Source organism: Bos indicus, chromosome 16 (genome assembly GCF_029378745.1).
Source record: "Bos indicus isolate NIAB-ARS_2022 breed Sahiwal x Tharparkar chromosome 16, NIAB-ARS_B.indTharparkar_mat_pri_1.0, whole genome shotgun sequence".
Classification (NCBI taxonomy): domain Eukaryota; kingdom Metazoa; phylum Chordata; class Mammalia; order Artiodactyla; family Bovidae; genus Bos; species Bos indicus.
The window spans coordinates 34,295,507-34,316,791 of record NC_091775.1 but is presented as its reverse complement, the minus strand read 5'-3'; the positions used below and the strand labels follow the sequence as shown (position 1 = coordinate 34,316,791).

Here is a 21,285-nt window from a genome sequence, read left to right as displayed (position 1 = left end):
AAGAGACATCAGAGAGTTTGTCCTGTCTCTTTCCACCGTGTGAGACACAAGGAGAAAGTAGGTATTGCCTGCAAGCCAGGAAGAGTTCTCACCATAAACCAAAAATGCTGCCACTATGCTCTTATACTTCATAGCCTCCAGAACTGTAAGAAATAGATTTCTGTCCAGTCTGCCCAGTCTATGATATTTTTTCATGGCAGCCCAAGACAATTTCCCATTTTACTTTGCGACCCCATGGACTATACAGTCCACAGAATTATCCAGGCCAGAATACTGAAGTGGGTAGCCGTTCCCTTCTCCAGGGGATCTTCCCAACCCAGGGATTGACCCAGGTCTTCCACATTGCAGGCAGATTCTTTGCCAGCGGAGCCACAAGTGAAGTCCAAGAATACTGGAGTGCATAGCCTATCCCTTCTCTAGCAGATCTTCCCAACCTAGGCATTGAACTGGGGTCTCCTGCATTGCAGGTGGATTCTTTACCAAGTGAGCTATCAGGGAAGCCTGAGTTGAGAAAACTATGGCTTAAATAGGCTAAATACACAGGCTACAGTGGTAGAACCAGGATTTAAATTGGGCTTTTAACTAACACTGTTCCTCTGATATCTCCATAATACTGAGTTCATAATATGTATCATCAAATATGTTACGTGCAAGAAATCAAAATAAAGTTGCCCTAAAAAACTCAGACATCTAATCATATATTATAACATATGGACTGCCAAAAGTATGAATTCCTCCAGGTTTGGTACCCAAGAAATGTTTACTGAAACAAACAACAATAATACAATATGATAAGTGTTAGATGAATAAAGTCAAATAAAGTAACACAAAGGTTTCCAGAAGGAAACAATTTCAGGGGTAAGTAAGACAACTACTAGGAGACAGAGTATGAAAAAGTCATAAATAAGTGAAATGCAGTCAGAACAGGGAACGATTAATACATGTGGATTACTAGTAGACATTACATATAAACTGTCTCTCCAAAGATGAATAGAATCTCACTTTTGAAATAAAAGACCATTCTAAGTTGAATGGACTAGATGGACAGAACAATCGAATTTGAAAATACAGCTAGGACTGTTCCTTTTCAATTCCATATTCAACATTGTAGTTTACAGTATAAAATATCCTAACAGATGCCCCTGTCTCTCATTGCTTCCTTTTTCAAACCACTCTACAGAAAGTATAAAAGTAATCATCCTAAAACACATATCAGATTGGCTCTTTGTTCAGAAACATTCGATAGTCCTACTCTGCCTACAAGATACTATTTAAATTTCTCAGACTAGAATGTTAGGCCTCTCACAATCTGTCCCTGTTTTTTTGTTTTGTTTTTTTTTTTTACTTTCCTTCCCAATTCACTTTGAGTCATGATTCCTCTACATTGAAGCTATACTTGATTATCTGCTGCTCCTGAACAGGCCCTATTAAAAGGTCTCCATCTGGACTGTGGTGCATCTTAAGACCCATGTAAAAGAACTTCTCTGCAAGTATAATCTTGCCTATTGTCTCATTTATTACCCTCTGTCATATGTCAGTTACATTCCTGCATGAAGGTCTCCACTGAAGACTACAAGCCATTTGAGAGATGGCCTCTACCCTACACTCAGAGTTATTAGGAGAAAAAAAAATCAAAGCAAGTCTTTGCATCTCTATGTGTGGGTACTATATAAGGAGCTAATCGTTAAAAGGAAATATGGTTAGGGTAATACTAGACAAACACAAAGAGTATTACACAATTACCTAACTCAGCCTGCAGAGGTGCACAACAGCTTTCCAGAGAAGAAAACAAACTGATTCTCCAACGATAAATATGAGAAGACATAGGTGAAACATACACAGTTATGAAACAGTGCTACTTGTGAGAACTACAGGACATTCAGTGTTGCCAGGGTGTAAAATATGGAGCCAGAAGTGGCAAAGTATAAAGCTACAGAGAAAAAAGGCTTCACAGTGTGTTGAAATACATTTTATGCTCTGGGCCAGTGGTTCAGAACTAGTGAAAACTCCGAATTTGTAAAACCAGATGTAAGTTTTACTAGAAGACAAGTTGAATTCAACAGGCAGTATTTTCACATGTCAAAAATCAAACAGATTAAAAAGATACACAGTGAAGAGTCTCTTCATACCTCTGGGACCTGCCTGGGTCATATCCTTCTTCTTGGGGAAAACTGTTAGTTTCTTATTTTTCCTTTCAGAGTTCCTTTATACCAATGCTATGCTATGCTATGCTAAGTCACTTCAGTCATGTCCGACTCTGTGCGACCCCACAGACGGCAGCCCACCAGGCTCCCCCGTCCCTGAGATTCTCTAGCCAAGAACACTGGAGTGGGTTGCCATTTCCTTCTCCAATGCATGAAAGTGAAAAGTGAAAGTGAAGTCACTCAGTCATGTCCGACTCCTAGCGACCCCATGGACTGCAGCCTACCAGGCTCCTCCGTCCACGGGATTTTCCAGGCAAGAGTACTGGAGTGGGGTGCCATATACCAATAGAGCAAATAAAACTACACAATTTACTTCCCTCCTTTACACAGAAAGGCCTCTATATAAGTTCTGCACCTTACTCTTTTTCTTTTTAACTGCAATGATTTTTCCATGATTTTCCATGTAAATACATTCTTCCTACTCCTTTTCAACTGCATAATATTCCACTGTACTACTGCATCATTATTAACCTATCCACTATTTATGGACATTTGAGCTTTTGTTCCACTCTATTACAATATATTGTTTTTGCTGACATATACGAAAAAAATCAAACCTTACAAATATATGAGCAGAAAAGGGAAGAAAAATAATAACAAGGTTTTCTTTCAGATTATTGTGGATAATCTCCAAATCTTTTGCTATTACATACAACATTTGTATGAACAACCCTGTACATACATCATCACAAAATGTGAAAATATACCTGAAGGATACACTCCCTGAAATGGGAATGTAAATTTGTAATTCCGATACATATTATCACATTGTCCCTAAGGAGAAGGAACTAGTATAGATTTCCTACCAACAGAGATGACCAGTGACACTGACTGGTTTCTCAGAGGAAGGGAATGATCCTGGGGAAATCTACCCTTTAAAATTATAATCAAGGAAGAAGAATCCAGAAGAAGCATGAGATAAATAATCAAACAGGTCAAAAGAAAAAACAAGAATTATGAGGTTCTGGAGGACAAGTAAAAACAGATGATTCTTCTCTAGGGTGAAATATACACCAGGGAGAGCTAATAATTAAATAAAGAACTAAACTATAAAACTTAATTAAAGCAGTATGATAAGTCACGGAAAAACAGAACAAATCAAGATAGTATAAAAACAAACAGTAATGAAGAATAAAGATAATTAAGAATAAAAGAAAGATAACACTATTTCCCATGAAAAGGAATCAGAACTCCTTGGGAAAATGGTTGATTCCAGACCTGGGAAACTATATGATAAGCCTGGAATATTTTATTGTGTCAGAAAGTCTTCACAAATTGATGGAAACATGTCAAAATAATATAGACCTAGCTTTTCAGGGGCTTACATGGGCCAAATCCAGGATAGTTTGAGAATTCAGAATTAATAATGATAGAAAAAGACTATAATCCATTGAGTAAAACAGCACCCATAAGAGAAAAATTTTCTGTAATAAAATCAATTAAAATGAAAAAGGAACAGTAAATTAGAAAATTACCATGTATCACAAATAGCTGACCCAAACAAGAGCCATAATTGAATGCTGAAATGGGTGGGCCAAAGTTTGAGGAATACCTAGATATTTATATTGTCACAAAGTGTCACACCACAAGATTCTTTTTAATTACAGAGGGAAAAATAATAACCTTACAATGGAGAACAGTTTTGGTAGACACCATTGTAAGCAGTGATCAAAGTTAACATCACCAGGACCGGGACAAATCAGTACCATGTGCTTCCACTGCATGACTAGACATCATGAAGTCACATGACTCTTACATAATGATCCAAGAATTTTTTGGAGACGGAGGGCTATGAATATTATTACTGGCAATATTTGGATGATAATAGCATTGTGTCAATCTCAGTTTCTTGATTTTTATAACTGCACTTTAATTATGTAAGATCGTGTTCTAGTTTTAGAAAATAAAAGGGTCATCATGTCTCAAATGGTTCAGAAAATAAACATGTATTTGAACCTAAGTATCTTTAAAATATTTTAAGTATTTCTAATAAATATATCGATGTGGAATGAGTGACAAAGCACTGGGACAGAGAAGAAATGAGACGGAGGAGGAGAGAAAAAAGAAAAACAACGCAAATGTGGAAAAATGTTAACATTTGAGGAAAGAGTGTATGGATTTCTCTGTACATCCACCTCTGTCAAACGCCTGTTCATATTCTTTGTCCATTTTTCTATTTATATTTTTCTTAATGTTGTATGGACACACACTACAATAACAGTGTTAATCCTTATTTTTCCCAATATGTGATGTCTTTTGTTACAGATTTAATTTTTTAGTTAATTTATTCATTTTAATTGGAGGCTAATTACCTTTCATTATTGTGGTGCTTTTTGCCATACATCGACATGAATACTTAAGAAATTCTTAATGCTACAATAATGGCCATGTTTGGAGGATGGGGTTATGGACACTTTATTTTTTTAAAGCTTTTCAGCTTACCTGTATTTTACAAATATTCACTAAGCAACTATTATTTTTATAATGAAAAAAAGGGTTATATGTTTATATTCATTAAAATAAGTAAAATCCCAAAAGATATGTTCATAGAATCTGATTCTAAAAGTCAAAAGGATTTACTCAACAGTTTCTCTCTTAACAGTCTTTGGAGATAAGAACTAAGCCAATCATGAAGAAGAGTAAAGAGTTTGAGACTTGCCTTAGATCAAGTGGTATTGATCTATGGTACTGTAAAGTGGTATTGGCATAGGAATTTTTAAAAACAGGCTAAAAGAGAATACAGAGCCCAGAAGCAAACCCACATAGAAAAAGAACAATATGATGGATTATTCAGCAAATGAGACAATTACTATACTTTTAGAAGAATAATAAGATTAGGTCCCCTTCTAAACACACACACATACACCATAACATACTTAAGGTAGATTAAAAAAAAAAGCCTAAATGTGAAATAACTATTAGGTATTTTATTTTAAAGCGTAAAACACTCTTGAGCTTCCCTGCTAGCTCAGATGGTAAAGAATCCACCTGCAATGAGAAAGACCTGGGTTGGGAAGATCCCCTGGAGGAGGGCATGGAAACCCACCCCAGTATTCATCCCTGGAGAATCCCCATGCAGAAACAAGCCTGGTGGGTTACAGTCCATGGGGTTGTGAAGAGTTGGACACAACTAAGCGACTAAGCACACACACAAGACACTCTGCTAGCGAGGCTCCAAGATAGCCTTTGGTGATCGTCTTACCTTGGTATTCCAATCTCAGTACAGTCTCCTCCCACAAAGGACAAGCTGAGTGATAGTGACTACAAAGGATAGATCATAAAAGACTTAAGTTTCCACTGTTATCTCCTGGCTCACTGATGCAGGGAAAGTCAGCCTCCAAATTATAACTCACAAGTGGCCCTGGTAAAGGATCACATCAAGAGGAACTGAGGCCTCCCACCAAAAGCCTACACCAACTCACTGGCCATCTGAGTAGGCTATCTTTAAAAGCAAGCCCTCCAGCTGTAATTAAGCCTTCAAATGACTGAAACCCTGACCGACACCTTGACTACAATCTCATAAGAGACCAAGATCAGAATCACCCAGACACACTGCTTCCAGAAGTGAAAAGGAATAATAAATATTTATTCTTTTAGGCAAATAGGTTTTGCTGGTAATTTGTTATAGTATGTGTATGTATATGTGTGCTCAGTGATTCAATGACGCCCAACTCTTTGCAGCCTGATGGACTGTAACCTGCCAGGCTCCTCTGCCCATGGAATTTTCCAGGTAAGAATACTGGAGTGGGGTGTCATTTCCTATTCCAGGGGATAGTCCCAACCCAGGAATCGAACCTGCATCTTTTGTGTCTCCTGCATTGGCAGGCAGATTCTTTACCAGTAGCACCACCTAGGAAACCCCAATTTGTTACAGAGCAACAGTTAATTAATAAAAAGACTATTATTATAACCTCTGTGTAGGAAAAGTTCCTAAATATGACACTAGGAGCAAATTATAAAAGTAAAAAGATTGTCAAATGTATCTGTATTGAAAATGAAAATTTTTGGTACAAAAAAATTTTACTACACAACAACTAGAAGGACAAGCCAGAAACTAAAAGGAACACAGGTGATGGAGCAAAGAGTAGAAAAGGCAATTTAAAAAAATTGGAATTAACACATAAAAAACTAGGACTGCCACTGATAACCAGAGAAAATCAAATTTAAAATACTAAATACCATTTCTCAAACATCAGAATGACAAAAATTATGTTTGACAAGATGACTAGTCTTGGTGGAAACTGCTGGTGGAAATAAAATGCTAACAACCACTTTAGAAAATATAGAAAATCTAGTAAAGGTGAAGGCTGAGCATACCCTGGGCTGTGCTGCGCTTAGTCACTCAGTCGTGTGTGACTCTATCCAACCTCATGGACTATAGCCCACCAGGGACAGAGAATCCCTCTGTCCATAGGGATTCTCCAGTAAAGAATATTGGAGTGAATTGCCATGCCCTCCTCCAGAGGATCTTCCCAAACCAAAGATCAAACCCAGGTCTCCCACATTGCAGGTGGATTCTTTGCCATCTGAGTCACCAGGGAAGCCCATTAATACTGGAGTGAGTAGCCTATTCCTTCTCCAGGGGATCTACCCTAAGATCTAGCAATTTTCTACTTGCAATAAAAATTTCACATATACACAGGGCATGTACAAAAACATTTGTTACAGCGTTGCTTGTAATAGGGAAAAAACTGGCAACCACTTAAAGCTCTTCAACAGAACAGTTTTTTAAAGTGTGGTTTATTCATGCAAAACCACACAGCAGTGAAAATGAAAAAAATCACAACTCCATGTATCAATATAAATACACCTTAAAAATATAACACTAAAAAAATAAACCAGTATGTAAAGGTTATCAACTGATTTTTCAGCAGAAACTGCAGGCCAGAAAAAAGTGGCACAATATATTTAGAATGATTCAAGGAGAATACCTACAACCAAGTGCTCTACTCAGCAAGGCTCTCATTCAGATTCAATGAAGAAATCAAAACCTTTAAAGCCAAGTAAGCTGTAGGAATTTAGCACCACCAAACCAGCTTTACAGCAAATGTTAAAGGAACTTCTCTAGGTGAAAAAGAAAAGGCCACAACTAGAAATGAGAAAATTATGACATGAAATACGTCACTACTAAAGGGAAACATGAGGCTTCCCTGGTGGCTCAGACAGTAAAGCATCTGCCTACAGTGCGGGAGACCTGGGTTCAATCCCTGGGTTGGGAAGATCCTCTGGAGAAGGAAATGGCAACCCTCTCCAGTACTCTTGCCGGGAAAATCCCATGGATGGAGGAGCCTGGTAGGCTGCAGTCAATGGGGTCGCTGAGAGTCGGACACGACTGAGTGACTTCACTTCCACTTTTAAAGGGAAACATGCAGTAAAGGTAGGAAATCAAGGATACACACAAAGCTAGTAGGGAAGTTAAAAGAGAAAAGGTATTAAAATCATCTCTGTCCACAATAAGGGATACACAGAACAATTAGATGTAAATATAATGTCAAAAACAAGAACTGTTAGGGGAGGAAAGTACAAATGCAGGGTTGTTAAAATACATTTGGAAGTGAGAGATGAGTAACTTAAGATAACCATGTATATATACAGACTGCTATACAAAAACCTCATGCTAACTGCAAACCAAAAATCTATCACAGATATATATACAAAAAAGAAAAGGGAATCCAAATATAACACTACAGATAGTCATCAAATCACAAGAGAAGAGAACAAAAAAGAAAGGGGAGGCGCCTATAAAAACAAATTCAAAACAATTAACAAGTCAGTTGAACTGAGGTAGGTGAACCTAGAGCCTGTTATACAGACTGAAGCAAGTAAGAAAGAGAAGAACAAATACCATATATTAACTCATATATATGAAATCTAGAAAAACGGTTCTGATGAACCTATCTGCAGGGCAGGAACAGAGATGCAGACATAGAGAACAGACCTGTGGATGCAGCAGGGGAAGGAGAGAATGGGACGAACCCAGAGTAGCACTGAAATATAGTTACTGTATGTAAAATAGCTAGCTAGTAGGAAGTTACTATATAATACATGGAGGTCAACCTTGCGCGCTGTGACAACAAAGAGAGGTGGGAAGGGGGTAGAGTGGGAGAACGCTTCAAGAGGAAGGGTATACATGTATACTTAGGTATGATTCACGTTGTTGTATGGCAGAAACCAACACAACATTGATAACTACCTTAAATGTAAATGAACTAAATGCTCTAGCCAAAAGATTGAGATTGGCTGAATGGATACAAAAACAAGACCCATATATATGCTGCCTACAAAAGACTCACTTCAGATCTAGAAACACAGAGACTAAAAGGGAGAGGATGGAGAAAGGTATTCCAGGCAAAAAGAAATCAAAAGAAAGCTGGAGCAGCAGACTCATATGAGACAAAATAGACTTTAAAACAAACACTATTATTTTAAAGAGACAAAGACTATTAAAGATTATATTATAAACAGACAAATGGACACTCTGATGACCAAGGGATAATCCAAGAACATATAACAATTATAAATATACATGCACCCAACATAGGAGTATCTCAATATATAAGGGAAATATTAGCAGACATTAAAAGGAGAAATCAACAATAATACAATAATAGTAAAGGACTTTAACACCCCCACTTATATCAATAGACAGATCATCCAGACAGAAAAACAGTAAGGAATCACCTACCTTAGATAACACATTAAACCAAACGGACTTAATTGATATACAGAGACACCATTCCACCCAAAAGCGGCAGAATACACATTGTTTTAAATTGCACATCAACTTTCTCTAGGATGGATCCCATGCTAGGCCACAGAACAAGCTGTAGTGGCTTTAAGGAAATAGTAATCAAATCAAGCACCTTTCCTGACCACAACACTATACGATTAGAAATCAACAACAAGAAAAAAACTGCAAAACAACCCACAAACGCATGGAGGCTAAATAGTATCTTACTAAACAACCAATGAGTCATTGGAGAAATCAAAGAGGAAATCAAAACACCTAGATACAAACACAACAACCCAAAACCAATGGGACACAGAAAAAGCAGTTCTAAGAACATTCATAGTAATACAAGTTTACCTCAGGAAACAAGAGAAGTCACAAATACACAACCTAACCTGAAGCAACTAAAGAAAGGAAAACAAAACCCAAAGGAAGGAAAAAAATCATAAAGAGCAGAAATGAATGAAATGGAGACTACGAAAACAACAGAAAAAAAATCAACAAAACCAAAAGCCAGTTCTCTGAAAGGATAAACAATATCAATAAACCTTTAGCCAGAGTCATTAAGAAAAAATTTGAGTGAGCCCAAACCAAACAAGACAGAAATGAAAAAGAAGAAGCTACAAACGACAGCACGGAAACACAAAGGATCACTAAGAGACTACTGCAAGCAACTATACACCAATAAAATGGACAATCTAGAAGAAATGGACTAATTATTAGAAAGGTATACTCTCCCAAGAATGAATCAGGAAGGAACAGAAAATATGAACAGATCAATTACCAGTAATGCAATTCAATCAGTAATCTAAAAACACCTAACAAACCAAAGTCCAGAACCAGATGGCTTCACAAGTAAATTCTACCAAACGTTTAGAGAAGCATTAACACTTATCCTTCTGAAACAATTCCAAAAATTCACAGAAAAAGGAAAACTTTTATCCTCATTCCATGAAGCTATCATAACCCTGATACTAAAACCAGACTAAGATGTCACAAAAAAAGAAAATTACAGGTCAGCATCACTAATGAACACAGATGAAAAATTCTCAACAAAATACTAGCACACATAATCCAACAAGTCCGCTGCACACAAATGAGTTCAGTTCTGAGAGCACATAGGTAAGGAAGTCCAATTTGCTCCTACGTCCAACAAAGTTGGCCTAGGTACCCAACGAACACAATGTGTTATACTATACTCTACTATAATAGATTTACAATGTTTTTCAAACAAATAGTATATAAAAAACAAAACCAAAAAATATAGAAAGCATTTTTAATCTTACAGTACGATACCTCGAGAAGTACAGTAGTACAGTACGACAGCTGGCATACAGGGGCTGGCATCGAGTGAACAGGCAAGAAGAGTTACTGACTGGATTGTACAGGAGGTGGGAGATGGTAGAGGTGAAGGGTCATCAGCATTAGGAAATGGAGAGCTAGCTGCAATTCCACTCACACTTGATGTTGATGGAACACAGGTTCACAATTTTGAAAGTTCTCAACTTGAAGTTTCATATGCATAGAATTTATTGTACCTTTAAAACATCACACACCATGATCAAGTTGCATTTGTCCCAGAGATGCAAGAACTTTTCAATATCAGCAAATCAGTCAATGTAATATACCACATTAACAAAAATGAAGAAGGAAGCAACCTAAATATCCATTAACGGACGAATGGAAAAAGATGTGGTACATATATGTAATGGAATATTACTCAGCTATTAAAAAGAACGAAATAATGCCATTTGTAGCAATATGGATGAACCTGGAGATTATCATCTTAAGTAAAGTAAGTCAAACAGAGAAAAACAAGTATCATATGCTATTGCTTACATGCAGTATCTTAAAAAAATGATAAAGATTATTTTATCTATAATACAGAAACAAACTCACAGATTTAGAGAATGAACTTATGCTTACCAGGGAGGGGAAGGATAGGGAAGAGGAACTGGGGATTGCCATGTACACACTGTTCTTGCCATTTTTATTCAACACAGTTCTGGAATTCCTAGCCACAGCAATCAGATGAATATAAAAATATAATCAATCAAACTGGAAAAGAAGTAAGACTGTCACTGTTTACAGATGACATAATACTATGCATATCAATAGAAAATCCTCAAGAAGCAACCCATTACAACTTATTAATAAATTAGGTAAAGTTGCAAGATATAAAATTAATATACAGAAATCTGTTGCATTTCTATACACTAACAATGAAATATCAGAATGAGAAATGAAAGAAACAATCCCATTTACCATCACATCCAAAAGAAAAAAATAGCTAGGAATAAATCTTCCTAAGGAGCCAAAAGACCCATGCCCCCATTATAGACACTAGTGAAAGAAACTGAAGATGACACAAACATATGGAAAGATAACATGTTTCCAGATTGGAACAAGCAATAATTGTTAAAAAAATATCACATTATCCAAGGAAATCTACAGATTAAATGTAATTCCTATCAAATTACCAATGGCAATTTTCACAGAATTAGAACAAATGATCTTAAATTTTGTATGGAAACACAAAAGACCCTAAGTAGCCAAAACAATCTTGAGAAAGAACTGAGCTGGAGGAATCAGGCTCCCTGACTTCAGACTACACTATAAAGCTACACTCATCAAATCAGTACAGTACTGACACAAAAACAAACATACAGATCAAATGAAAAGGACAGGAAAAAAAAAAAGAAAAGCTCAGCAACAAATCCATGCACTAAGTGAAGAGGAACTAAAAAGCCTCTTGATGAAAGTGAAAGAGGAGAGTGAAAAAGTTGGCTTAAAGCTCAACATTCAGAAAACTAAGATCATGGCATCTGGTCCCATCACTTCATGGGAAATAGATGGGAAAACAGTGGAAACACTGTCAGACTTTATTTTGGGGGGCTCCAAAACCACTGCAGATGATGACTACAGCCATGAAATTAAAAGACGCTTACTTCTTGGAAGCAAAGTTATGACCAACCTAGATAGCATATTCAAAAGCAGAGACATTACTTTGCCAACAAAGGTCCTTCTAGTCAAGGCTATGGTTTTTCCAGTGGTCATGTATGGATGTGAGCGTTGGACTGTGAAGAAAGCTGAGCACCAAAGAATTGATGCTTTGAACTGTGGTGTTGGAGAAGACTCTTGAGAGTCCCTTGGACTGCAAGGAGATCCAACCAGTCCATTCTAAAGGAGATCAGTCCTGGGAGTTCTTTGGAAGGACTGATTCTAAAGCTGAAATTCCAGTACTTTGGCCACCTCATGCAAAGAGTTGACTCATCGGAAAAGACTCTGATGCTGGGAGGGATTGGGGGTAGGAGGAGAGGGGGACAACAGAGGATGAGATGGCTAGACGGCATCACTGACTCGATGGACGTGAGTTTAGGTGAACTCCGGGAGGCCTGGCATGCTGCAATTCATGGGGTCACAAAGAGTCGGACACGACTGAGCGACTGAACTGAACTGAAAGTGATATGAAACACACAGAAAACAATGTATACTGAAATACACAACTACTTAGAGGATTTATATAAAAGTCACATACATTGGTCCTTTTCTAAAATATATTCCAAAATACAAAGGATCATCCTATGTTTCTTATAAAAGTTCTTCATACAGCTCATAAAATCTCTACCATAAATTAATCATGAGTATATTATCCCAATACCACTGGATAAAAGCGTATTTTGCTTCCAAAATTAACACACCTGAAAACACCTTTGACTCATAACAATAAAGTATTCAAAACACAGCATCAAGCAAAAGGGCTTTATAAAAACTGAAGTAATATATAACAGCAAACTATTACTCCACATACTCAGTAAAGTATGTGCACTGGATGAAAAGCATATGCTTTATGCAAATAGAAGGGGGAAAAGTGGAAACAATGACAGATTTTATTTTCTTGGGCTCCAAATCCACTGTGGACCATGACTGTAGCCATGAAATTAAAAGATGCCTGCTCCTTGGAAGGAAAGCCATGACAAACCTACACAGCATATTAAAAAGCAGAGATCATTTTGCCAACAAAAGTCACACAGTCAAAGCTACGGTTTTTCCAGTAGTTAAGTATGGATGTGAGAGTTGGACCATAAAGAAGGCTGAGCGGAGAACTGATGCTTTTGAACTGTGGTGTTGGAGAAGACTCTTGAGAGTCCCTTGGACAGCAAGGAGATCAAACCAGTCAATCCTAAAGGAAATCAACCATAAATATTCATTCATGTAAGGACTGATGCTAAAGTTGAAGCTCCAATACTTCGGCCATTTGATGCCAAGAGCCAACTCACTAGAAAAGACCCAGATGCTGGTAAAGATTGAAGCCAAAAGGAGAAGCGGGCAACAGAGGATGAGATGGTTAGATAGCATCACGGACTCAATGGACATGAATCTGAGCAAATTCCAGGAGATGGTGAAGGACAGGGAAGCCAGGCATGCTGCAGTCCATGGGGTCACAAAGAGTCAGATATGACTTAAGAGACTGAAGAGTACAGCACAGTATGTTAATGATGAAGAAAAAGAAGTAAATAGTGAAATCTTTCCCCCTTACCTCTTAATCAAATCAGGTAAAGCTAAATAGTCACTTATTCCAGTCCCCTTCCCACAATAAGGAGAAGAGGAAGAAAAACATTATGCTGCTGGGTGAGGGAAAGAACAAAAGGAGCCCCTCCAGGCTTCACTAGGTAGCTCAGGGCCAAATGAATCACCATGTTTATCTACTAATACAGCTGCACTCCCTTCACAGTATTATGCACTTGAAAAGAAATGAACTTTTTAAAAATGAAACTAATACAAATTAGAAAGTTTTTGCTTTTTGTTTCTGCAAATTTAGTTAAGTTCTTTGTTTATAAGGATCAGAATTACAGAATAAATCTTTCATTGTGTCAAAATGTTTATTCCAAACTGACAAAGATTTACGAAACTTGGGCTCTAAAACATTTGATCTAAGGGTCAAGGACAGTCTGACTTCTTAGTTCTGCCAACAGTTTTTAAAAGTTGCTTCCTGTACTAGGGAATGTTCACTGTTCTTGCACAAACAATAACAAAAGTCATTTATACAATCACCTTGATTTTTTCCTTTCCTTTTAGATTCACTGCTTTGTAAAAGCAAAGGCTGCAGTTAATTCTAGTTAAGTATTTTGAGTTTTTATTAACAATAGCAAAGGCTATTGTTAATTCTAGTTATTTTGAGTTATTTACCACTATATTTCTACTCACTTAATATTTGTTGAGAAACATGAATTTATTCATTTTCTCAAAAAATACATCCTGAATGTCAATTATGTGCCAGACATTAGAGACGAAAGTCAGCAAAAAAATGTGGTCACTACCCTTCAAGAGCTTTCGATCCAATTGGGGAAAAAAGATATAAAATCAGAAATATATTTTATATATGTATATATAAATTCAGACTATGAAAAAAACACCATGGAAACAAGATCTAGCCTGGGGTGGGAGCTGAACTAAAATTAGCATAACAAACATTAAATACAATTTAAAACACACACATACACACACATCTCCCAAATCATGCTAGGAATAAGAATGTCCACAACTGTCAGGAGGAAAGGGTTTACAAGAGCGATGGTAAAATCCATATGACTTTGAAAAACATAAGGGCGATAGCTTCATGTAAACAGCACTAAGAGAGATCACTTATCTCTGTAGGAAGAAAAACAGTGGCTACCCCTGGTACATTTCCAATCAAAAATAGGTTTCATAGCCAGAACTGTTTTCCAAAGAAAAAGCCAAACATCAGCTAGAAGTCTGGTTACTTTCAAATAATCTCAAGTCTTCCAAACACATTATATTGAGTTTACAACAACACATTTTTCCAAGCCTTAACACCCCATAAAACACAGGTGGCAAAAAAAGATAACTTCAGCCCCAGAGATCACAAGATCATATAATGTTAGAGCAGCAACAGATTTCTGGATGTCTTATAATAAAACACTTTCACTTTTCAAATCAGACATGAGACCCAAAGCGGCGAAGTAACATTCACAGCCATCATTCATCTAGTCAGTAAGGAAGCGGACTAGACCTTGGATTTCCTGAGTCTCACTCCTAAACTCTTTCTGCAGTATTAAAATAGCAAGTATATCAAGTGACAAGGAAAACATGTGTAGCAAATAAGGCAAAATTTTAAAAATACAGGAATTCTTTTTAAAAAATGTTAACATACCTTCACTCGACACACACTTCCCTTAAGTCCCTCCTTAATGTTTCATCTTACTACATAGCACAGAAGGGGAAAAGTGAAGGAAACCACTAATATTCACTGACCCTATAGGGTCCAGGAGCTAGGTTGAGTGAGTTATCTATTCTAATTTCATTGAATCATTACAACTACCCTCTGAGCAGTATATTATTAATCTCATTTTACTGATTTAGATTCTACTTAGATTAGGAAACAATAACTTATTCGAGGTTACAAAGCATAAAAATGGCAGAGGCAGTATTTGAATTCAAGTCTTCATGATTCCAAATCCATATAGCCACTTTAGCCACAAGAAAATAATTTTTCATAGGAAAATATTACACAAAGCAGTTCAGTCTCCTGGAGCACTCACCAATGCCCATTTAATTGTTGATAAGTTTTTTAAAGTTTAGTCTGAGAACCTAATGACCATGTATTACATCATTTTAAAAGAAAGTACCAAGATTTAAATAACTACTTTATGAGCAAACTTTAGAACACATTCTTAGCTGAATATTGTTTGTATTTTCTTTTGAGCATCCTTTTCAATCCCATGTCACTGGCACCCAAAAAAGCATCAGTTATCCATTCCTATAAAATTATGATTCACAAACAACAGGGAGAAGGGTGCAATGCATAACCACTTAAGAGAACCATATGAAAACAAAAACTATATTTTGAAAATTCTGATTTTTCCCCTGGTGGTTAACCCATGAACAGCTTCAATCAAGAGTATCCCACTCAAAAAATAAGAACCAGTAGTGCAAATAAAGCAAAGGACGTAACTGAAGAAGACCGATTTCTAATCGCACAACTATCCTACCACAGGACTAAGTTTCTGCTTTCCCAATTCTGCTAAATCTACATCAGGTTCTCAACTTCTTGATATCTTCTGTCTGCTGTCATGTTTCATCCAGTTCTCTTCACTCTCATTACCCTCTCTTTATTCTCATGGGTTTTTCTTTACTTTCTCTATCATTTTAGTGGTTAGAGAGATGGGTATCTTCTCTGATAATACTATTAGAGGATTTTTTTAAGGTCTTCTTTTGATCCCTATGGTGTCTGTTTTCTCCCAATACTTCAAGTATCATTTCCCTCCTCCGCTTCTTTATTTCTGTTTGCTTATTTTGACCTTTTTTTTTTTTTAATGGAGGTTTTCCCCAAATGTCTGATGGTCTTGGATTATTAGTTCATAGTTAAGAATAAGGTTCTGAAAAAACAAAATTGAAAGATCTATGTGAGGGAACAGGGCTGGTCAACAGATGGAATTTATTGTGGGTGAGCCTACCAGTACCTGAAGACAGCTGCAGAATATGAGCTAGATAGACGAAGGGAAGCCAAGTTAAGAGTTTCAGAGTTTGGATACCGATTTCCCTTAACTTTCCTGTTTTAAATAATCAGCCATCCACTGCTCCTGGTTTTAAAACGCAGGTACTTCTTCAATATTATAAACAATATATCTTGGTCTACTGAGACCAGGTTGGTGGTGAAGGGAGTCACTTACCAACAGGATACAAAGGGAGAGAACCTAAGGATTCCACCTATAAGCGCACATATTTTCTAACCAGTCTCCCTGTTTTCTGCTCCACTTCTGATCTCGATTTTCTTAATGTCTGGAGCTTCCCAAGGCTGAGCCTTTTGGGAGCAGAGAGATACAGTACAGACGACCCTTGAATCACATGAGCTGAACTGCATAGATCCACTTATACACAGATTTTTTCACAAAATATGTACTACATGATCCATAGTTGGTTGACTGTGTGGATATAGAACACCACATATGGAAGTCAAGATTGTAAACTTACATGTGAAGCTGGGACTGCCTGGGGGTCCCCTGTGCTGTTAAAGGGGCAACTGCATCACACCTCTTACAGGCATTGTGCACCTGCAGGTACTGTAAGCTTTCCTTTCTGCTAACCACTTACTGCCTGTCCATCTGCTTTCTGATTTCAAAAAGTCAGCTATTTCTGATTCCTGCTCTAATTCTCATTCAGGGGGAGACAGAGAGTTACTGTTTTAAAGAGTATAGTCCTCCCTTGGTATCCACAGGGTTCTAGGACCCTTGTGGATACCAAAGTTTGTGGATGTTCAACCCCTTACATAAAATGACAAAGTACTTGCATACAACCTATACACACCTTCCTGTTTACTTAAAATCATCTGCAGATTACTTCAGTTCAATTCAGTCACTCAGTCGTGACAGACTCTTTGCGACCCCATGACTGCAGCATGCCAGGCCTCCCTGTCCATCACCAACTCCCGGAGTTCACTCAAACTCACGTCCATCGAGTCGGTGATGCCATCCAGCCATCTCATCCTCTGGCGTCCCCTTCTCCTCCTGCCCCCAATCCCTCCCAGCATCAGAGTCTTTTCCAATGAGTCAACTCTTCGCATGAAGTGGCCAAAGTACTGGAGTTTTCAGCTTTAGCATCATTCCTTCCAAAGAAATCCCAGGGCTGATCTCCTTCAGAATGGACTGGTTGGATCTCCATGCAGTCCAAGGGACTCTCAAGAGTCTCCTCCAACACCACAGTTCAAAAGCATCAATTCTTCAGCACTCAGCTTTCTTCAAAGTCCAACTCTCACATCCATACATGACCACTGGAAAAACCATAGCCTTGACTAAACGGACCTTTGTTGGCAAAGTAACGTCTCTGCTTTTGAATATGCCATCTAGGTTGGTCATAACTTTCCTTCCAAGGAGTAAGCGTCTTTTAATTTCAGGGCTGCAGTCACCAACTGCAGTGATTTTGGAGCCCCCAAAAAATAAAGTCTGACAGTGTTTCCACTGTTTCCCCATCTATTTCCCATGAAGTGATGGGACCAGATGCCATGATCTTAGTTTTCTGAATGTTGAGCTTTAAGCCAACATTTTCAGTCTCCACTTTCACTTTCATCAAGACACTTTTTAGTTCCTCTTCACTTTCTGCCATAAGGGTGGTGTCATCTGCATACCTGAGGTTATTGATCTTTCTCCCTGCAATCTTGATTCCAGCTTGTGCTTCTTCCAGCCCAGCGTTTCTCATGAGGTACTCTGTGTATAAGTAAATAAGCAGGGTGACAATATATAGCCTTGACATACTCCTTTTCCTATTTGGAACCAGTCTGTTGTTCCATGGCCAGTTCTAACTGTTGCTTCCTGACCTGCATATAGGTTTCTCAAGAGGCAGGTCAGGTGCTCTGGTATTCCCATCTCTTTCAGAATTTTCCACAGTTTATTGTGATCCACATAGTCAAAGGCTTCGGCATAGTCAATAAAGCAGAAATAGATGTTTTTCTGGAACTCTTGCTTTTTCAATGAGCCAGTGGATGTTGGCAATTTGATCTCTGGTTCCTCTACCTTTTCTAAAACCAGCTTGAACATCAGGAAGTTCACGGTTCACATATTGCTGAAGTCTGGCTTGGAGAATTTTGAGCAATACTTTACTAGCGTGTGAGATGAGTGCAATTGTGCAGTAGTTTGAGCATTCTTTGGCATTGCCTTTCTTTGGGATTGGAATGAAAACTGACCTTTTCCAGTCCTGTGGTCACTGCTGAGTTTTCCAAATGTGCTGGCATATTGAGTGCAGCACTTTCACAGCATCATCTTTCAGGCTTTGAAATAGCTCAACTGGAATTCCATCGCCTCCACTAGCTTTGTTCGTAGTGATGCTTTCTAAGGCCCACTTGACTTCACATTCCAGGATGTCTGGCTCTAGGTCAGTGATCACACCATCATGATTATCTGGGTAGTGAAGATCTTTTTTGCACAGTTCTTCTGTGTATTCTTGCCACTTTTTCTTAATATCTTCTGCTTCTGTTAGGTCCATACCATTTCTGTCCTTTATCAAGCCCATCTTTGCATGAAATGTTCCCTTGGTATCTCTAATTTTCTTGAAGAGATCTCTAGTCTTTCCCATTCTGTTTTTGCCTCTATTTCTTTGCAATGATCTCTGAGGAAGGCTTTCTTATCTCTTCTTGCTATTCTTTGGAACTCTGCATTCAGATGCTTATATCTTTCCTTTTCTCCTTTGCTTTTCACTTCTCTTCTTTTCACAGATATTTGTAAGGCCTCCACAAACAGCCATTTTGCTTTTTGCATTTCTTTTCCATGGGGATGGTCTTGATCCCTGTCTCCTGTAGAATATCACGAACCTCCGTCCATAGTTCATCAGGCACTCTGTCTATAGGCACTCTGTCTATCAGATCTAGTCCCTTAAATCTATTTCTCACTTCCACTGTATAATCATAAGGGATTTGATTTAGGTCATACCTGAATGGTGTAGTGGTTTTCCCTACTTTTTTCAATTTAAGTCTGAATTTGGCAATAAGGAGTTCATGATCTGAGCCACAGTCAGCTCCCGGTCTTGTTTTTCTGACTATATGGAGCTTCTCCATCTTTGGCTGCAAAGAATATAATCAATTTGATTTCAGTGTTGACCATCTGGTGATGTCCATGTGTAGAGTCCTCTCTTGTGTTGTTGGAAGAGGGTGTGTACTATGACCAGTGCATTCTCTTGGCAAAACTCTTGGCAGATTACTTACAATATTTAAAACAACATACATGCTATGCCAACAGCTGCCAGCACAAGGCCAATTCAAGCTTTACTTTTAGGAACCTTCTGAAATCTTTTTCTTTTTTTTTTCCTAAAAAATATTCAGCCTGCAATTGGGCAAATACATGGAACTCTGGATATGGAAGGGACGAACTGTACAAAGTTTCAGTTTTATAAAAGTTCTGGAGATAGTGGTTATAGTTGTACAGCAATGTGAATGCACTTAATGCCACTCAACTGTATGCTTATAATGGTCAATTTTATCTTATGTAGATTTTACCACTGTTTTAAAATATAATTTTTTAAAAGCAAGGTTTAAAAAAAAAGTTACTTCCTGAAAGATCCCTTCCAAGATCATGATCTGCAGTCATCTCTCTCCCCTATCAGGTTAACTCTAGTACACACCATACTTTCTTTGTAGCACTTACTGCTGATTAAATTATCCTATTTACTTATTTTATTATCTCTATCCTTCAATTAGAGAGTAGGCAGAAGAGTCACCTTCTGACATCACTGACACACTGTGGTCATAAGAAAATGTTAGGAAAGCAGTCAATAAGCATTTGATGGATAAATAAACTAATTTTTCTGGGTCCCAACTTAAGACCTCTTGAATGAGGATCTTGGGATTCTCAGACTAGTACTTTGGGGCATTTACTAAACAATGAAAAGGAACATATCTCTTTCTGGTTAAAAAGAGGATGAAGATAATTAGAGGAAATAAATCAAATTCACCAAACTGTATTTTGTATGACTTAAAGTTGCTTCCTTTTAGTCCCTTATCTGCCATACCTCCAAGTTTCTGTTCCCTTTACTTGCTTTTAACTGGCAGTATTCTCCAGAGCTCTGCCCTCCCCTCTCTTCCCTTAAGCATCTTCACAGAGCATCGTTGTGTCACAACAAAGCATAATGGCTGGTCCTTAGGACCAGTGTGCCTGCATCTGAATCCTGAGTCCATGACTTACTAGGTGTGTAATCTTAAAATTCTCTGTACCTCATGTCATTCATCTTTAAAAAAGAAAAGATAATACAGTACCAACCTCACAGGGTTGTCATGAGGACTGAGTTAATATATATCAAATGATTAGAATGCTATCTAGCATTTAAGTGGTTCAAAAGTGTCAGCTAGAGGAGCACCATATAATTTATCATCCAAACCAGGGCACTTCTGAGAAAGACTATAAATAACACCACTGGAGCAACAGGGCATAAACCAGAAACGGTCCTAGCCGAACCAGGACACAGCAGTCCAATTAATATCAGATGAACTATAAAATGCTAATATGCAATCGTTTCTGCCCTACAAACATCACACGGTTAACCTAATATTGTTCACTTCCAATTAAACAAACCTACTAATATACTGCTGCTGCTGCTGCTGCTGCGTCACTTCAGTCGTGTCCGACTCTGTGCGACCCCATAGACGGCAGCCCACCAGGCTCCCCCATCCCTGGGATTCTCCAGTCAAGAACACTGGAGTGGGTGGCCATTTCCTTCTCCAATGCATGAAAGGGAAAAGTGAAAGTGAAGTCGCTCAGTCGTGTCCAACTCTTAGCAACCCCGTGGACTGCAGCCTACCAGGCTTCTCTGTCCATGGGATTTTCCAGGCAAGAGTACTGGAGTGGG

General features: G+C 38.0%; 1 protein-coding gene across 5 annotated transcripts in view; it reads right to left on the bottom strand.

Annotated features, from left to right (window-relative positions):
- AKT3 (AKT serine/threonine kinase 3) overlaps positions 1–21,285 on the bottom strand; it is a 281,775-nt gene that overhangs the window by 223,808 nt on the left and 36,682 nt on the right. The window lies entirely within an intron of this gene.